Source organism: Triticum urartu, chromosome 2 (genome assembly GCF_003073215.2).
Source record: "Triticum urartu cultivar G1812 chromosome 2, Tu2.1, whole genome shotgun sequence".
Lineage (NCBI taxonomy): Eukaryota > Viridiplantae > Streptophyta > Magnoliopsida > Poales > Poaceae > Triticum > Triticum urartu.
The window spans coordinates 284,630,561-284,650,067 of NC_053023.1; positions in this window are offsets into that span (position 1 = coordinate 284,630,561).

Below are 19,507 nucleotides of genomic sequence, written 5' to 3' on the forward strand. Positions count from 1 at the left end.
ATGATGGCTATCAATGTAATGGCAAGAATGATGTATCCAATACCAAGAAGATGTTACCGTTCTTGCTTATGGTGTGGTGCCAAAATGGTGTAGCAGTTGTTGTCGATGATCCGTCCGTGGTGAAGATGAGTGGCGGTGATGTTGATGTCGAACCGTACCTAAATAGCTGAAACACAATAGGACACGGAACCGCAACTCAAATTCTCAAAGCACAAAGTTGCAAAATGAGTCGGAGTGCGAAAAGGGTAAGCAAAGGAGGTGCTATGCGGAAGTGGTGATTGTGTAGAGGTCGTGGGATTGCGTATGCGGAGGTGTGGCGGTGGTGGAGACCAAACTGAATAAAATTCAGTTTCGCCAGGGAACGCCGGACGTCCGAGGGTTTACGGTTGTCCGGTCGTCGGACGTCCAGAGATGGTCGGACGTCCGCTGCCTGGGCTTAATTCGGGCACAGGAAGAACAGCTAGGGTTCGTAATGGGGAGGACAAAATTCGTCGAATCCGGGTTATTTCGTGGATGGAAAAGGTGAAGACGAAGGGGAAAAGCTAGATCCACTCAAGACAAAGCAAATCCACGGATCAAATCGAACAAAATTTCATCACACCAACAAATCACAAAAAGAAAAATTGGGGCTATTTTTGTGGGGAATTTTCAAATTAGGAACAAAATTAACAAAAACAAGGCTAGAAACACAACGGGGAGGCTCCGAAATCATGATCAAGATGGCTCTAGATACCAAGATGATGTAGGGTGGAACCCTATACGGCCGATCTTTCAAGAAAGGATCGGATCCCGCAAAGAACACGAAGAACACGAGGGGAAACACGAGGGGGAACACGAGGGAATCACTAAAACCAACAAGAAATAGTCACACATATGCTAGATCCGACTACACATAGAGATCACAAGGTCCACGGTCAACTAAGGACGATACAAGCAGCACGATCTTTTTCGTGAGGAGGTCTTGAGGTTCTTCCCGTGAAGGGGTCTTGAATCCGCTTGGGGGATCTTTTCCAAGGAGGTGCTATCTCTGAGGAGAGGGTAACCAAGTGGATGAGAAAAGCTCTCACACGAAATATGAGCTAATCCTTTGCTAACCCTAACTATGAGGAGGGAGAGGTCTATTTATAGTCTTAGTGCAGTAGAGGGGCGAAGTGGAGGGGTACATGGGCTTCGGCCCGAAACTATACGCAGCCAGGGTCCGGACGTCCGGAGGCTCGCGGAGGTCCGGACGTCCGTAGATCTTCGGATATCCATAGATTAGGTTTTATCGCCATGGCCTCGGACGTCCATAGGTGTCCGGTCGTCCAGTCGCCGGTCGTCCGGTCTTCCTCAGACTTCCGCTAATTTCGTTCTGTTGGCGTAGCGTCGGTCGTCCGGAGCCTGGGAGTCGTTGGACGTCCGGTCCTGGTCGGTCGTCCGGCCGGTGTAGCGTTTGCAGGCCTGAGTTCCTTGGGCTGTTGGGACATCTAGGGGTCAGACATCCGGGATGGGCCGGTCGTCCGGTGCCTGTAGCTTCTTCCGCAGCTCTCCTTCTTCTCCGTCTTCACGTCCATCTTCCTCTTATGATTCTCCTTGCTCCTTAGCTTCCTAATGGCTAACTCTTTGATACCTGAGTATGCACAATGTCTCTGTTTGAGGTAGTATCCATGTCTCATGTGCGACGAAGTGGACTTGTGAGAGGAGAGATGTCACCTCGGTTTCGAGAGCTCTTGCACGTGCTCGTGTCATGGGTCCGCTAGGCACTTGGTGAGATGATGGTAGGTCCATGGGAATGACCTTGGGATGCTCTGCATCAAGATAGAGCTTTGCTCATCCGTTACGGATCTACTCCATCGAGAGAGAGACCGCGTGCCTCTTTGGATAAGATCCACCTTGGATTCAAGACCTCCTCACGGAGAACACCTGAAGATCTCCTCTTGAAGATGAACTGTACCTTGTATCTTTCCCTTTGTTGTTCTTGTACCTTTATGGATCTTGTGTGGATTTCAGTCTAGTGGATGTGTGATTGGACTTGTTCTTGAGTGTTTTCCTTTGTGATTTCTCTCTGTTCTTCCCCGTGTTCATCATGTTCTTTGAGGGGATCCACTCCAATCGTGAAAGATCGGGCCACTAGGGTTCTACCCTACATCATCTTGGATCAGAGCCAGCTTGTCTCATGATATCATATTGGTATCGTGAGCCATGTTGATCACGTATTTGGATCCTCTACCCCTCTTTTTCTAGCTTGATTTTATCCCAATTTCGAAAAATCCCCACCAAAAATAGCCCCAATTTTTTTGTAATTTGTTGGTTTGGATGATGTTTTGTTGATTTTGATCGATGGATTTGCTTGGTTTCGAGTGGACCTAGCATCTCCCCAAGTTTCCCCACCTTCTATCCACAAAATCTCCTCAATTTTACCCCGAAAATCATCCATTTCCGCCCAAAAATTCATCCCCGAGAAGAAATCCCGAGCAGTTTGACCTGCCCGGATCATCCGGAAGTGCTTCCGGATCATCCGGATCAGCTGGACCCTCTCCCGGATGTCCGGACACCCCACGCGCCAGAAATCCAGTTGACGAACCCGGATCATCCGGACCTACTCCCGGATGTCCGGGTAACCGTGAAACCGACTGGGCTGAATTCTTGTTTCGGCCATAACTAATTCATCCGGAGTCCGTTTTTGATGTTCTTAAGCTCCTTTTGAAGCTCTTGACATCCCCCTTCCCACAAAAATACAACCACCATCATTTGACTCCATCATATTTTCTGAAATTTGGCAAGTTTACATAGGCCCTCCACCATATCATCCACATTACCATCATCGACTTCCGCGACTTAACCCATTTTGATCCCCATTGCATATGTGGTTGTTTGAGTTGTGACTTGAGTCTCCTAAGGTGTTTCGGCTACTTAGGGACGGTTGCTTCTTCACCAACCACAATCACCACTTCTGCATAACCTTGCCCACCATACACTTCCGCCACCCCAACTTAACCCAATTTTGTTTGTGTTGTGAGTTGTGTATCCTAATGTGTTGTATCCGCCTATACATAGCATACTTGGGATAGAAGTCATTGCATTTTTGTCTCTTATAGGTTGTGCACAAGTGTTGTACCCGCCTATTGAGAAATCGTGCTAGCGTCTCTCTAGAGTTGTGCAACAAGAGCATTTTCCGTGGATTCCACATTTTGAGCTCATTCCTTGGTTGCACGACCCATTTATCTATCCATGTGTGTGTTTCCGTGTGCCACATATTGCTATTGGTCTACTTGTTTCACTTGTGAATTTTTGAATCTCTTTCAACATTATTGACTCTTGCTAACATTTTGCATTAATTTTTTGTGCCACTATCCTCACCGAGCTACACCATAAGCTTTAGTCGATAGGTGTGAGTGAACAAGTCCAGTACCAATTCCACTATTCTTTCATTCCACATTGAGTGAAACGAGATACAACCTCAACTTTGGGAAAAGGTAACTCGGTATTTTTTATCTCATTTCCTACTCACCTTTGCTCGAGTCTTGTGATGGAAATGCAAAGCATTTCACCTTCGGTCTACAACAACAACGACGAGGTCGATGCCACGAACAACTCCAACGATGCCAATATGCAAGCTCAAATGGAGGAGATCAAAGCCCTCATCAAGTCCTACAAGCGATCTTCCTCATCTTCAAGAAGACACTCAAGAGCACATCCTTCCGAGCTACCATCTCCAGCAAGATCACATCGGCATCGACACCATCACCAACAAGAATGCGAAGGTCAAGAGCTCAACACCAACAACCGCTCAACGACTTCACCATCTCCATTGACATCTTCGCCAAGTGACTTCAAGGCATCTTTGCCTTTGGATATACAGCATCTTCGCCAACAAGCCCCTCAAGACTAATGTCAAGAGAAGCTCCCCAAGCTCAAGTCCGCGACTTCCATGAGCTACTACGATCTCGACATCGACCATGAGATTCCTTTCTATGGAACTCTAGAACCCAAGGAGTATCTCGAGTGGGAACGTTTGATGGACGACTACCTCAAGCTACATCAAGTTCCTCCCGAAGATCAAGTGAAGTGCGCCACAAGAAACTTCCACGGCTATGCGTACACAAGGTGGCTTCACACACCTTCGAAAAGCTAGGACATGACTTGTACCAAGACAAAGAGAGCTTTGCGGCGAGAGTTCGTGCCTCCAACCTACATGGAACAACTTCAACGCCAATTGGAGAACACCATCCAAGGATCCAAGTCCATCGACGAGTACTTAAAGGAGATGAAGATTGCCTTGCGACGAGCCGGCATGGATGACCCCATTTCGATGAAGTTCTAATTCATGATGGGATTGAACAACGACATCTCCAAGACTATCTTCCTCGAGAACTACAAGTCCCTCGACGACAACTACATTGGTACTCTCAAGGCGGAAAAAGAACTCATGAAGGCCAAAGCTTCTCCACCCCAAGCTCACTTCGCTACGACCAAGCTCCATGAGAACGAGCATGAGGCTAGTACCACCAAGATGTCCAAGCCCGACGAGCTCCAAAATGATGCTCCCAAGTTTGACTTCACCGCCATCCATCTTTGTGGCATTGATGTCGCCGAGTCTACTTTGACTCTTTTTCAAGACGGTGCGGCGACGACTACGACTATGGAGCCAGTCAAGGAACATGCTTTGGAGGCGAGTGACATGGTGGCGAGCAAGGATGATGCTTCCATCTTAGGAGGCGAGAGTGATGATGTGCCATCTTCGGACTTCATCCACAACGACGACGAGATGGTTAAGCATGGGATTTTCCCTTCGACCACGGCGATGTATGATTACTTGAGTGACTTGTGCCACCATATTGAGAGTGAGAGTGACTTCACCACTAGCCCCATATATGATGTGTTGCCCCAATTCCCTTGTGAGGAGAGCCACAACCCCCACCACTTGAGTGAGATGAGTGACTCCACCATACATGAGATTGCATGCACCTATTTTGAGGGAGTGAGTAAACCAGCACATAGAGAGAGTGAGGTAGTTGATACGGCATGTGAGGCCACTTTGATTTCTAACGACTTAACCTCTACCTCTATTGTGTCTTCTCATTTGGTGCTAGGTCCCATATACGATGACGCGCCGATTCGCGATGACTACATCCTCCCTTTGGACAAGACGATGGCCATGGTGGAATATGATGCACCCCCCACATGGTTCCATCAAGATGATGATATTGACCACCATTTGGTATTTCCCACCTCACCTACACCACTTGAGTGGAATGACAAAGGTAACATAGGTGACGGTGATGCTCTAGTCCCACTAGTGGACATTCTTGACATTGATTGCTTGCATGATGTTGATCAACCTATTAGCATGATTCATGCTAGTGTGACTTCCCCATGCGATGATTTATCCATTTATGATGAGTTTGATGATTGTCATGTGGAGTCTATAAGTCGTGATGCCATGTTGCATAGGATTTCTTGTGACATTTCCTTAGGTCACATCATGTTTGCCAATCCGCTTGACTTGTCATATGCTATGCATGAGATCAACCATATGTCATATTTGCAATCTCATTGTAGTGACTATGCATATGCCATTAAAATAAACACAATTTGCACATAGGCATAGGTGACAAGCCCAAGGTCATTGGCATTTGTTTTTCTTATAATGATATTGATATGCTCCCTTTGCATCATTTCTCTCATATGCCATGCCATGACCACCAAGCTTCGGATATGCATTGTTTTGGATGTTGTCCATTTTCTCCATATGATGTTTCCAATATTTCTCATGAGGAGACCCCCATAGTTTCCTCATACATTTTAGGATATTTTGATAGAGCCAAAGGTGTCCCATCTTTCGATGAGATGGTGGCTATCGTTTTGGAGGAAGTCGATTTTGACGATCCAACTACGAACGTGCGAGGACGTCGCGCCTTAGCAATCGCTAAACCAACTCCGAGAGGTTATCGACCACGCCGGAGCACGATCAACCTGACCACGAAGGTCTGTTTCCTGCAGGCAAACGAAGAACAAGCAAGAAACTGAGATTCCAATCTAGATATTGCGAATATAAGATGAAAGCTTTATTGGTCAAGGTGGGGTTCTGTGACGCCTTTGTCTGGTCGTTGAACACAAACGAAGTACGCGAAGTTGCAGCTATGGCGAACTTTAATCTAAACAAAACCCAAAGTCTAAACGATGCCCTAAGGGCTGTATATATGGAGGAGAGAGGGGGAATTTCGTGGCCCTTGGTGGAGGGGTCCGAAACAAACCCTAACTCTTGTTTCCCCACACATACATACTCTAAAAACAACTTATACTTAATTACTTTGAAAATACATGGGCCTGGCCCAATAATAAGGTGACACAGCACCTAGAATAGCCTCTGGACGAAAGTTATGAAGTGCCATCTTGTATATTTTTCCCAAGGCTTCATGCACTCATTATGGTGGCTTCAAAGTCCTGGAATCATCAATTGTAACACCGTTCTTGTAACGCTTCGCATGCCATCATCTCCATGCTTAAACTTTCTCCAAGGTTCATCTTTCTTGTCCAAGCTAGGCCCTTCATTTGTAAGCAAAACAAATGTATCCAATTTAGGAAACATCATATTCTTATTAACATTAGAATCGTTACCAAGAAACGAAAGTACCTGATAATTCAATTGGCATGCGCGAGCTCTAGTAATTGGTCCAGTATGTATAACAGTAGGGACTGTGGGTGTTATAATGGTATTGATGTCCTCATCATCCTCTCCTTCTTGAAATGAAGTCGTCCTCGACGAAAGCTCATCTTGCTCACCAAAATAAGGCTTCAAATCTGCAATGTGAAAGTGGACTAACCCCAAAATCTGCAGGCAGCTCAAGTTTATATGCATTATCATTTATTTTCTCTAATACCTTAAAAGGACCATCAGCACGTGGCATTAGCTTTGATTTGTGCAAATTAGGAAATCTATCCTTACGCAAATGTAACCAAACAAGATCTCCAGGTGCAAACACAACATGTTTTCTACCCTTATCTCCAGCAAGTTTATATTTAGCATTCATACGCTCAATGTTTTCCTTATTTAACTCATGCATTTTTAAAATCAATTCAGCACGTTCTTTAGAATCAAAATTAACCTTCTCCAAAGATGGAAGAGGCAACAAATCAATAGGTGCACGAGGTAGGAAACCGTACACAATTTCAAAAGGGCACATCTTAGTAGTAGAATGCAATGAACGATTATAAGCAAATTCGATATGAGGCAAGCATTCTTCCCACATTTTCTTATTATTCTTCAAAACAGCCCTAAGCATAGTAGACAATGTTCTATTGACTACTTCAGTTTGTCCATCAGTTTGGGGGTGACAAGTAGTACTAAAAAGCAGTTTAGTCCCCAACTTAGCCCACAAACATCTCCAAAAGTGGCTAAGAAATTTGGTATCACGATCTGAAACAATAGTATTTGGCACACCATGCAAGCGAATAATTTCACGAAAGAACAAATCAGCATCATTAACAGCATCATCGCTTTTATGACATGGTATAAAGTGTGCCATTTTCGAGAACCTATCCATGAAAACAAATATGCTATCCCTCCCCTTCTTTGTTTGAGGTAAACCTAAAACAAAGTCCATAGATATATCCTCCCAATGAACACTAGGTACAGGCAAAGGCATATATAAACCATGAGGATTGAGTCGTGACTTAGCTTTTTTGACATGTAGTGTAGCGAGCAACAAAACGCTCAACATCCCGTCTCATCTTTGGCCAAAAGAAATGTGTAGCAAGTATATCCTCCGTCTTCTTGACGCCAAAGTGTCCCATTAATCCTCCTCCATGGGCTTCCTGCAACAACAAAAGACGAACGGAGCTAGCTGGAATCCATAGCTTGTTAGCACGAAACACAGATCCATCGTTAAGAACGAACCTGTTCCAAGTTCTCCCTTCCTTACAATTCTGCAATACATCTTTAAATTCAGCATCATGCACATATCTATCTTTGATGGTCTCCAAACCAAATATTTTAAAGTCAAGTTGTGGAAGCATAGTATAACGACGAGACAATGCATCAACAATAACATTTTCTTTACCCTTCTTGTGTTTAATGACATAAGGGAAAGTCTCAATGAATTCAACCCATTTAGCATGTCTACGGTTTAGTTTTGCTTGACTTTTAATCTGTTTCAAAGATTCATGATCAGAATGTATAACAAATTCCTTGAGCCATAAATAATGTTGCCATGTTTCTAAGGTCCCAACAAGAGCATATAATTCTTTATCATAAGTAGAATAGTTCAGACTAGGCCCACTCAATTTTTCAGAAAAGTATGCAACAGGTTTGCCATCTTGTAATAACACACCTCCTAATCCAATTCCACTAGCATCACATTCAAGCTCAAAAGTCTTATTAAAATCGGGAAGTTGGAGTAAAGGAGCATGTGTCAACTTATCTTTCAATACCGTGAAAGCTTCTTCCTATGCGGTACCCCAAACAAAAGGCACATCCTTCTTTGTGAGTTCGTTGAGAGGTGCAGAAATGGTGCTCAAATCTCTCACAAAATGCCTATAGAAACCAGCGAGGCCAAGGAAATTCCTCACTTGTGTGACCGTTTTGGGCTGCGGCCAACTCTCAATAGCTTCAATCTTGGCTTTATCAACTTCAATTCCCTCTGGAGTAACAACATAGCCAAGAAAAGATACTCAGTCGGCGCAAAAGGTGCACTTTCCAAGGTTACCAAACAAACGTGCATCACGTGCAATAAAAACAGCATGTAAATGTTCCAAACGTTCCTCCAAAGATTTGCTATAAATCAATATGTCATCAAAGTAAACTACCACAAATCATCCAATGAAAGCACGTAAAACTTCGTTCATTAATCTCATGAAAGTACTAGGTGCATTAGTTAACCCAAAAGGCATGACTAACCACTCATATAATCCAAACTTAGTTTTAAATGTTGTTTTCCATTCATCTCCCAATTTCATACGAATTTGATGGTATCCACTACGCAAATCAACTTTGGAGAATATTGTAGGGCCACTCAATTCATCAAGCATATCATCTAGCCTAGGAATAGGATGACGATAACGAATAGTAATATTATTAATGCCTCTACAATCAATGCACATACGTGACGTACCATCCTTTTCGGCACTAAAATGATAGGAACAACACAAGGACTAAGGGATTCACGTATATAACCTTTGTCGAGCAGTTCTTGTACTTGACTCATAATCTCCTTCGTCTCCTCTGGATTGGTACGGTATGGTGCACGGTTGGGTAATGATGTACCGGGAATTAAGTCAATTTGATGCTCAATCCCTCGAATAGGTGGTAATCCCGGTGGCACGTCTTGTGGAAAGACGTCAGCGAACTCTTGAAAAATGTTAGTGACAGCAGGGGGCAAAGAGGAAAGCACGTTGTAGGATCGAAAGTATGTCTAGAGGGGGGGTGATTAGACTACTTGACCAATTAAAAATGTATCCTTTTCCCAATTTTAGTCTTTGGCAGATTTTAGCTATCTTAGCACAAGTCAAGCAATCCTAACACAATTCAAGCAAGAATGCAAAGAGTCTATGAGCAGCGGAAAGTAAATCATGCAACTTGCAAGAATGTAAAGGGAAGGGTTTGGAGAATTCAAACGCAATTGGAGACACGGATGTTTTTGTCGTGGTTCTGATAGGTGGTGCTATCGTACATCCACGTTGATGGAGACTTCAACCCACAAAGGGTAATGGTTGCGTGATTCCACGGAGGGCTCCACCCACGAAGGGTCCACGAAGAAGCAAACGTGTCTATCCCATCATGGCCTTCACCCATGAAGGACTTGCCTCACTAGCGGTAGATCTTCATGAAGTAGGCGATCTCCTTGCCCTTACAAACTCCTTGGTTCAACTCCACAATCTTGTCGGAGGCTCCCAAGTGACACCTAGCCAATCTAGGAGACACCACTCTCCAAGAAGTAACAAATGGTGTGTTGATGATGAACTCCTTGCTCTTGTGCTTCCAATGATAGTCTCCCCAACACTCAACTCTCTCTCGCAGGATTTGGATTTGGTGGAAAGAAGATTTGAGTGGAAAGCAACTTGGGGAAGGCTAGAGATCAAGATTCATATGGTGGGAATGGAATATCTTGGCCTCAACACATGAGTAGGTGGTTCTCTCTCAGAAAATGTGTATTGGAAGTGTAGGTATGTTTTGATGGCTCTCTCCACAAATGAATAGTGGGTGGAGGGGTATATATAGCCTCCACACAAAAACTAACCGTTACACACAATTTACCAATCTCGCTGAGACCGAATTGAGAAACTCGGTCGGACCGATTTAGCAAACCTAGTGACCGTTAGGATTTTCGGTGGGACTGAGATGCAACTCGGTAGGACCGATATGGTTAGGGTTAGGGCATAACATAATCTCGGTGTGACCGATTACACAAACTCGGTGGGACCGGTTTTGATAATAAGCTAACCAGAGAGTTGGTCAGGTAAACTCGGTGGGACCGATTTTCTCATTTTGGTGGGACCGAAATGTTACAAAAGGGAAACATAGAGTTTACATTGCAATCTCGGTGGGACCGATCGCTCATCTCGGTAGGACCGAAACATTACGAAGGGAAACAGAGAGATTACAACCCCATCTCGGTGTGACTGAGATCCCTATCGGTGAGACCGATTTGCCTAGGGTTTGTGGCAGTGGCTATGACATCTGAACTCGATGGCGCCGGATAGAAAGAATCGGTGGGGCCGAGTAATTTGACTTTTGGTTTAGGTCATATGTGGATGTGGTAAGGTAGTTGAGGGTTTTGGAGCATATCACTAAGCACTATGAAGCAAGAACCTCATCAAGCAACAACTCATCCCTCCCTGATAGTATTGGCTTTTCCTATAGACTCAATGTGATCTTGGATCACTAAAATATAAAATGTAGAGTCTTGAGCTTTGAGCTTGAGCCAATATTTTTGTCCTTAGTATTTTGAGGGGTCCACTTTCCTCATCCATGCCATGCCATTCATTGAGCTTTTCCTGAAATATTAATCTTGGAATAATGTTAGCTCAATGAGCTATATGTTGTTAGGAATTACCAAAACCACCCAGGGATAGTTGCACTTTCACACGTCCTCGAACGAAAATAATGCCTCTTTGCACACAAAAGCAAAGCAAACAAGTTTGCTGAAATCTAGCTCATCAATATCAAATTTTGTGGCAAGTAAACATGCACTTTTCAATTTAATTTCAGAAGCAACACTAGATGGTTTATTATTAGGTTTCATTTGTTGCTCAAATTCTTTTGCCACAATCTGATTTTCACTCTTATTTTTCTCATGTTTTGCTTTATTAGCTCTATTAATATCATCTTTCAAAATGGATTCAGGAGTCATAGGAATCAAAGTAATATGTTTATCCTTATGAACAAGAGTATACTGATTGTTTCTACCATGGTGTACAAAATTTTTATCAAATTGCCATGGTCTACCAAGTAATAAGGAACATGATTGCATAGGTACCACATCACAATCAACATAATCAGCATATGTAGATATACTAAAATGCACACGAACAGTACGTGTTACCTTAACCTTGCCACTATTGTTGAACCATTGGATGTAGTAAGGATGTGGACGTGGTCTTGTGGTGAGAGATAGCTTCTCCACCATCTCCATGCTAGCCAAGTTATTGCAGCTCCCTCCATCTATGATGACGTGAACAGAATGTTCCTTCACAACTCCCTTTGTATGGAACAAATTATGCCTCTGATTTTTCTCAGCTTGTGTAACCTGCACACTCAAAACACGTTGAGCAACTAAACATTCATACCTGTCAGCATCTTCAGCAGCCATGTATTGCGTCTCATGATCAGAATCCTCTCCACCGTGTTCTTCATGTGTAATCAGAGCCAAAGTCTCCTCATCATAGTCACTAGCAGACTCATACCCACCATCCTCAGTAGCAATCATCACACGCTGAGATTGGCATTCTCTCGCAAAATGTCCTCTTCCCTTACAACAACGACAAATAATATCACTTGTGTGCCCTGTTGATGCCATGGAAGCAGAAGAGCTCTGCGCAGGCCCGGCAGGTGTGCTCTTGGTAGATAGTGGTGGTTGTGCCTGCTTTCTTGAATCACGGCTGGAGGTGGCACCTGATGGAGGTGCTGGTGGAGTGGAAGTATAGGATGCGCGTGGTGTCCATGATGAAGATCGACCTGCAGAAATGTCAGTTCGCGCCAATGCCTGTCGATCCTGCACTTCACATTCAGCTTTACAAGCAAGATGGAATAAACGAGTGATATTAGTATACTCCTTATACTCTAGAATGGTCTGAATCTCTCTATTTAATCCAACCATAAAATGTGCAAGCATAGCTTCATTCTCCTCAACAATACCACATCTAATCATGCCAGTTTGTAATTCCTGATAATATTCTTCTACAGAATTTTTTCCTTGTCTTAAGCGCTGCAATCTTTGAAGTAATTCATGTTGAAATTTGGTGGAACCCAACGAGTACGCATAGCAGTTTTCAAAGCAGCCCAAGTAGCTGGAATAGGATATAATCTACAATATTCAGACCACCAAACACATGGAAAGCTAGTGAAAGCACAAACAACAGCAGGAACACGTCTCTCCTTAGGATATTGTAAACATGTAAATCATTGTTCAGTTTCTAAGTACCAAGTAAGATATATATAAGGAACATATCTACCCTCAAATGGTGGAATATTCTATTTTAGTTTAGGAAGATGGTCATGTACCTCAGGTGGTGGTGCAGCCGTACCGTTGCGATGATATGCATGAGGACAACCTGGTGGTGGTGGTGCTGGTGGTTGCACGTAGTTCTGATTTTGATCAACCTCATCCTCGTAATGGTCCTCCACCTCGGTAGCAGCAGGAGGAGCCACAGAAGCACCAACAGTAGGTACAGCAGCACCAGAAGTTTGACCAGGCTCAATGGGAACGCATTGTGCTTGTCCCACTTGATTTGGAAGACGAAGTTGTTGTTGTTGTGTAGAGGTGCGACAGGTGCAGCGGGCGGTGGAAGGTGCACGAGCAATTCGTTAAACTTGTTATCGAGCTTTGTTTCGAACGCCTTCTCAATGCCATCTATCTTCTCCATGGCCTCTTCAAATATGTTTAGCACATCTTCCACCTGTCCACTCATCATTTCCTGAAACTTATCATGTAACTCTTTATTCGTCATGTTCTCCCAGTGATAGAGGCAAAGGTGTCCCGATGTTTCGATGAGATGGTGGCTATCATTTTCTGTGGGAGTCGACCTTGACGATCCGACTACGAACGTGCGAGACGTCGCGCCTTAGCAATCGCTAAACCAACTTCCGAGGGGTTATTGACCACGCCGGAGCACGATCAACCTGACCACGAGGGCCTGTTTCCTGCGAGCAAACGAAGAACAAGCAAGAAACTGAGATTGCAATCTGGATATTGCGAATATAAGATGAAAGCTTTATTGATCAAGGTGGGGTTCTGTGACGTCTTGGTCTGGTCGTTGGACACAAACGAAGTACGCGAAGTTGCAGCTATGGCGAACTTTTAATCTAAACAAAACCCAAAGTCTAAACGACGCCCTAAGGGCTGTATATATGGAGGAAGAGAGGGGAATTTCGTGGCCCTTGAGGGTGGGGTCCGAAACCAACCCTAACTCTTGTTTCCCCGCACATACGGACTCTAAAAATAGCCTATACTTAAGTATTTCGAAATTACATGGGCCTGGCCCATTAATAAGGTGACGCAGCACCTAGAATAGCCTATGGACGAATATTATGAAGTGGCATCTCGTATATTTCATCCATGGCTTCATGCACTCCTTATGGCGGCTTCAAAGTCCTGAAATCATCACTTGTAACTCCGTTCTTGATCCCCTTGCGCATGCCATCAACTTCATGCGTGTTCTTGCTCCAATGTTCATCCTTCTCCAAGCTAGGCCCTTCATTTGAAAGCAAAACAAATGTATCCAATTTAGGCAGCATCATAATCTCATGAACATTAGAATCATTACCAAGAAACGAAAGTACCTGGTAATTTAATTGGCGTGCGCGAGCTCTAGTAATTGGTCCAGTATATGTAACAGTAGGGGCTGTGGGTGTAACAATGGTATTGATGTCCTCATCACCCAGTCAATCGCGTCGGGGTGGGATCCTGCCATGGTTAGCAGCAATAGAAACACACAAGAAAATGATCCTACAGACTACTAGAAAATGGCGGTGGTGGAGTGTCACAAATCCGTCAAGCAAATCTCAAATTCTTACCAGTTCTTACCCAGCAGCAAGTGGTGATCGGCAACCGTCGTAGTCAAAACTCTTAAAGCATGGGTACAGCGATTATCAGGGAGAGTCAAACACACTACGTAGATGTATGTGGAGCTAGGAAGGCTTATAATATGGTAGCAAAAAGGGTCAGCAATAATCAATTCAGAGATGCAAAGTTGAATAAACGCTCAACGACGGTACCATGTTGGTCCTAGGCTAGACCGTGCTAGAGACGCGAGCCTAGAACACTAACAAAATCACGACGCTGCACGTAAACAAGGGAGGAGCACGCTCTGATTTTTTTTTATTTTTTTCCACTTTTTTTCCTCTTTTTTTGCTCTGCAACAATTTTTTTTCGAAAAGTCTACAAATGGTCTAAAAACTGCCTAGCCAGAATTTTCCAGACTTAGTTTTTTTTGAGTTTGGAACTATTTTTCTTCTGCGGATGGCTCGAAAGTTGGGGAGTCCTACTCTGTCACGATTCGGAGTATCGCGTGATCTAGAACTCGAAAACAAAGCAACAAATACTGGACTCGGACTAGGACTGGTGGCGGAGATGAATCTGGCGGAAACTCAGACTGGTGGCGGATATACGTAGGACGGTGGAACACGGACTGGTGGCGAATCGGTGATGGAGGTGGACTCGGATTATCGTGATGGCGGTGGATATGTGGTATATAGCAGCGGTGAGGATGATGATGCGGCGGCGGCGTGACTACTCGTGAACAGAACTCGAAACTCTAAAGGACTAGACACTAAGACCAGCATCCAGACACAACGATGCAACCGCAAATTCAACACAGCAAATATAGAAAAGATTATGCAAAGGCTCAGATTGGTTCGGATAGGATGAACTAACCCTAATTTTTTTTGGCTTTTTCATGGATTGTAGGTATGAAGAACAGACTCGATCTAAACTACGAAAAACCGTAAAATCTCACCGAGCAACCTGGAAATCTGATACCACTTGATAGAGGCAAAGGTGTCCCATCTTTCGATGAGATGGTGGCTATCATTTTGGAGGAAGTCGACTTTGACGATCCGACTACGAACGTGCGCGGACGTTGCGCCTTAGCAATCGCTAAACCAACTCTGAGAGGTTATCGACCACGCCGGAGCACGATCAATCTGACCACGAAGGTCTGTTTCCTGCAGGCAAACAAAGAACAAGCAAGAATTGAGATTGCAATCTGGATATTGTGAATATAAGATGAAAGCTTTATTGATCAAGGTGGGGTTCTGTGACGCCTTTGTCTGGTCGTTGAACACAAACGAAGTATGCGAAGTTGCAGCTATGGCGAGCTTTAATCTAAACAAAAGCCAAAGTCTAAACGATGCCCTAAGGGTTGTATATATGGAGGAGAGAGGGGAAATTTTGTGGCCCTTGGTGGAGGGGTCCGAAACCAACCCTAACTCTTGTTTCCCCACACATACAGACTCTAAAAACAGCCTATACTTAAGTACTTCGAAAGTACATGGGCCTGGCCAAATAATAAGGTGACGCAGCACCTAGAATAGCCTTTGGACGAAAGTTATGAAGTGGCATCTTGTATATTTTGCCCAAGGCTTCATGCACTCGTTATGGTGGCTTCAAAGTCCTGGAATCATCACTTGTAACTCCGTTGTTGTTCCCCTTGCGCATGCCATCATCTCCATGCTTAAACTTGCTCCAAGGTTCATCTTTCTTGTCCAAGCTAGGCCCTTCATTTGTAAGCAAAACAAATATATCCAATTTAGGCAACATCATATTCTTATGAACATTAGAATCGCTACCAAGAAACGAAAGTACTTGATAATTCAATTGGCATGCGCGAGCTCTAGTAATTGGTCCAATATGTATAACAGCAGGGGCTGCGGGTGTAACAATGGTATTGATGTCCTCATCATCCTCCCCTTCTTGAAATGAAGTCGTCCTCGATGAAAGCTCATCTTCCTCACCCAAATAAGGCTTCAAATCTGCAATGTTAAAAGTGGGACTAACCCCAAAATCTGCAGGCAGCTGAAGTTTATATGCATTATCATTTATTTTCTCTAACACCTTAAAAGGACCATCAGCACGTGGCATTAGCTTTGATTTGCGCAAATTAGGAAATATATCATTACGCAAATGTAACCAAACAAGATCTCCAGGTGCAAACACAACATGTTTTCTACCCTTATCTCCAGCAAGTTTATATTTAGCATTCATACGCTCAATGTTTTCCTTAGTTAACTCATGCATTTTTAAAATCAATTCAGCATGTTCTTTAGCATCAAAATTAACCTTCTCCGAAGATGGAAGAGGCAACAAATCAATAGGTGCACGAGGTAGGAAACCATACACAATTTCAAAAGGGCACATCTTAGTAGTAGAATGCAACCATACACAATTTCAAAAGGGCACATCTTAGTAGTAGAATGCAATGAACGGTTATAAGCAAATTCAATATGAGGCAAGCATTCTTCCCACATTTTCTTATTATTCTTCAAAACAGCCCTAAGCATAGTAGACAATGTTCTATTGACTACTTCAGTTTGTCCATCAGTTTGGGGGTGACAAGTAGTACTAAAAAGTAGTTTAGTCCCCAACTTAGCCCATAAACATCTCCAAAAGTGGCTAAGAAATTTAGTATCACGATCTGAAACTATAGTATTAGGCACACCATGCAAGAGAATAATTTCACGAAAGAACAAATCAGCATCATTAACAGCATCATCGCTTTTATGACATGGTATAAAGTGTGCCATTTTCGAGAACCTATCCTTGACAACAAATATGCTATCCCTCCCCTTCTTTGTTTGAGGTAAACCTAAAACAAAGTCCATAGATATATCCTCCCAATGAACACTAGGTACAGGCAAAGGCATATATAAACCATGAGGATTGAGTCGTGACTTAGCTTTTTTGACATGTAGTGTAGCGAGCAACAAAACGCTCAACATCCCGTCTCATCTTTGGCCAAAAGAAATGTGTAGCAAGTATATCCTCCGTCTTCTTGACGCCAAAGTGTCCCATTAATCCTCCTCCATGGGCTTCCTGCAACAACAAAAGACGAACGGAGCTAGCTGGAATCCATAGCTTGTTAGCACGAAACACAGATCCATCGTTAAGAACGAACCTGTTCCAAGTTCTCCCTTCCTTACAATTCTGCAATACATCTTTAAATTCAGCATCATGCACATATCTATCTTTGATGGTCTCCAAACCAAATATTTTAAAGTCAAGTTGTGGAAGCATAGTATAACGACGAGACAATGCATCAACAATAACATTTTCTTTACCCGTCTTGTGTTTAATGACATAAGGGAAAGTCTCAATGAATTCAACCCATTTAGCATGTCTACGGTTTAGTTTTGCTTGACTTTTAATGTGTTTCAAAGATTCATGATCAGAATGTATAACAAATTCCTTGGGCCATAAATAATGTTGCCATGTTTCTAAGGTCTGAACAAGAGCATATAATTCTTTATCATAAGTAGAATAGTTCAGACTAGGCCGACTCAATTTTTCAGAAAAGTATGCAACAGGTTTGCCACCTTGTAATAACACACCTCCTAATCCAATTCCACTAGCATCACATTCAAGCTCAAAAGTCTTATTAAAATCAGGAAGTTGGAGTAAAGGAGCATGTGTCAACTTATCTTTAAATACGGTGAAGGCTTCTTCCTGTGCGGTACCCCAAACAAAAGGCATATCCTTCTTTGTCAGCTCATTGAGAGGTGCAGAAATGGTGCTGAAATCTCTCACAAAATGCCTATAGAAACTAGCGAGGCCAAGGAAACTCCTCACTTGTGTGACCGTTTTGGGCTGCGGCCAACTCTCAATAGCTTCAATCTTGGCTTTATCAATTTCAATTCCCTCTGGAGTAACAACATAGCCAAGAATAGATACTCGGTCGATGCAAAAGGTGCACTTTCCAAGCTTACCAAACAAACGTGCATCACATAGAGCAATAAAAACAGCACGTAAATGTTCCAAATGTTCCTCCAAAGATTTGTGATAAATCAATATGTCATCAAAGTAAACTACCACAAATCGTCCAATGAAAGCACGTAAAACTTCGTTCATTAATCTCATGAAAGTACTAGGTGCATTAGTTAACCCAAAAGGCATGACTAACCACTCATATAATCCAAACTTAGTTTTAAATGCTGTTTTCCATTCATCTCCCAATTTCATACGAATTTGATGGTATCCACTATGCAAATCAACTTTGGAGAATATTGTAGAGCCACTCAATTCATCAAGCATATCATCTAGCCTAGGAATAGGATGACGATAACGAATAGTAATATTATTAATGCCTCTACAATCAACACACATACGCGATGTACCATCCTTTTTTGGCACTAGTATAACAGGAACAACACAAGGACTAAGGGATTCGCGTATATAACCTTTATCGAGCAGCTCTTGTACTTGACACATAATATCCTTCGTCTCCTCTGGATTGGTACGGTATGGTGCACGGTTAGGAAGCGATGCATCGGGAATTAAGTCAATTTGATGCTCAATCCCTCGAATAGGTGGTAATCTCGGTGGCACGTCTTGTGGAAATACGTCGGCAAACTCCTGCAAAATGTTAGTAACAGCAGGAGGCAAAGAGGAAGGCACATCCTCAAATGAAAATAATGCCTCTTTGCACACAAATGCATAGCAAACAAATTTGCTGAAATCGAGCTCATCAATATCAGATTTGGTGGCAAGTAAACATGCACTTTTCAATTTAATTTCAGAAGCAACACTAGATGGTTTATTATTAGGCTTCATTTGTTGCTCAAATTCTTTTGCCACAATCTAATTTTCACTCTTATTCTGCTCCTATTTTGCTTTACTAGCTCTATTAATATCATCTTTCAAAATAGAATCAAGAGACATAGGAAGCAAAGTAATATGTTTATCCTTATGAACAAGAGTATACTGATTGTTTCTACCATGGTGTACAGAATTTTTATCAAATTGCCATGGTCTACCAAGTAATAAGGAACATGCTTGCATGGGTACCACGTCACAATCAACAAAATCAGCATATGTAGAGATACTAAAATGCACACGAACAGTATGTGTTACCTTAACCTTGCCGATGTTGTTGAACCATTGGATGTAGTAAGGATGTGGATGTGGTCTTGTGGTGAGAGAAAGCTTCTCCACCATCTCCATGCTAGCAAAGTTGTTGCAGCTCCCTCCATCTATGATGACGTGAACAGAACGTTCCTTCACAACTCCCTTTGTATGGAAAAAATTATGCCTGTGATTTTTCTCAGCTTGTGTAACCTGCACACTCAAAACACATTGAGCAACTTAACATTCATACC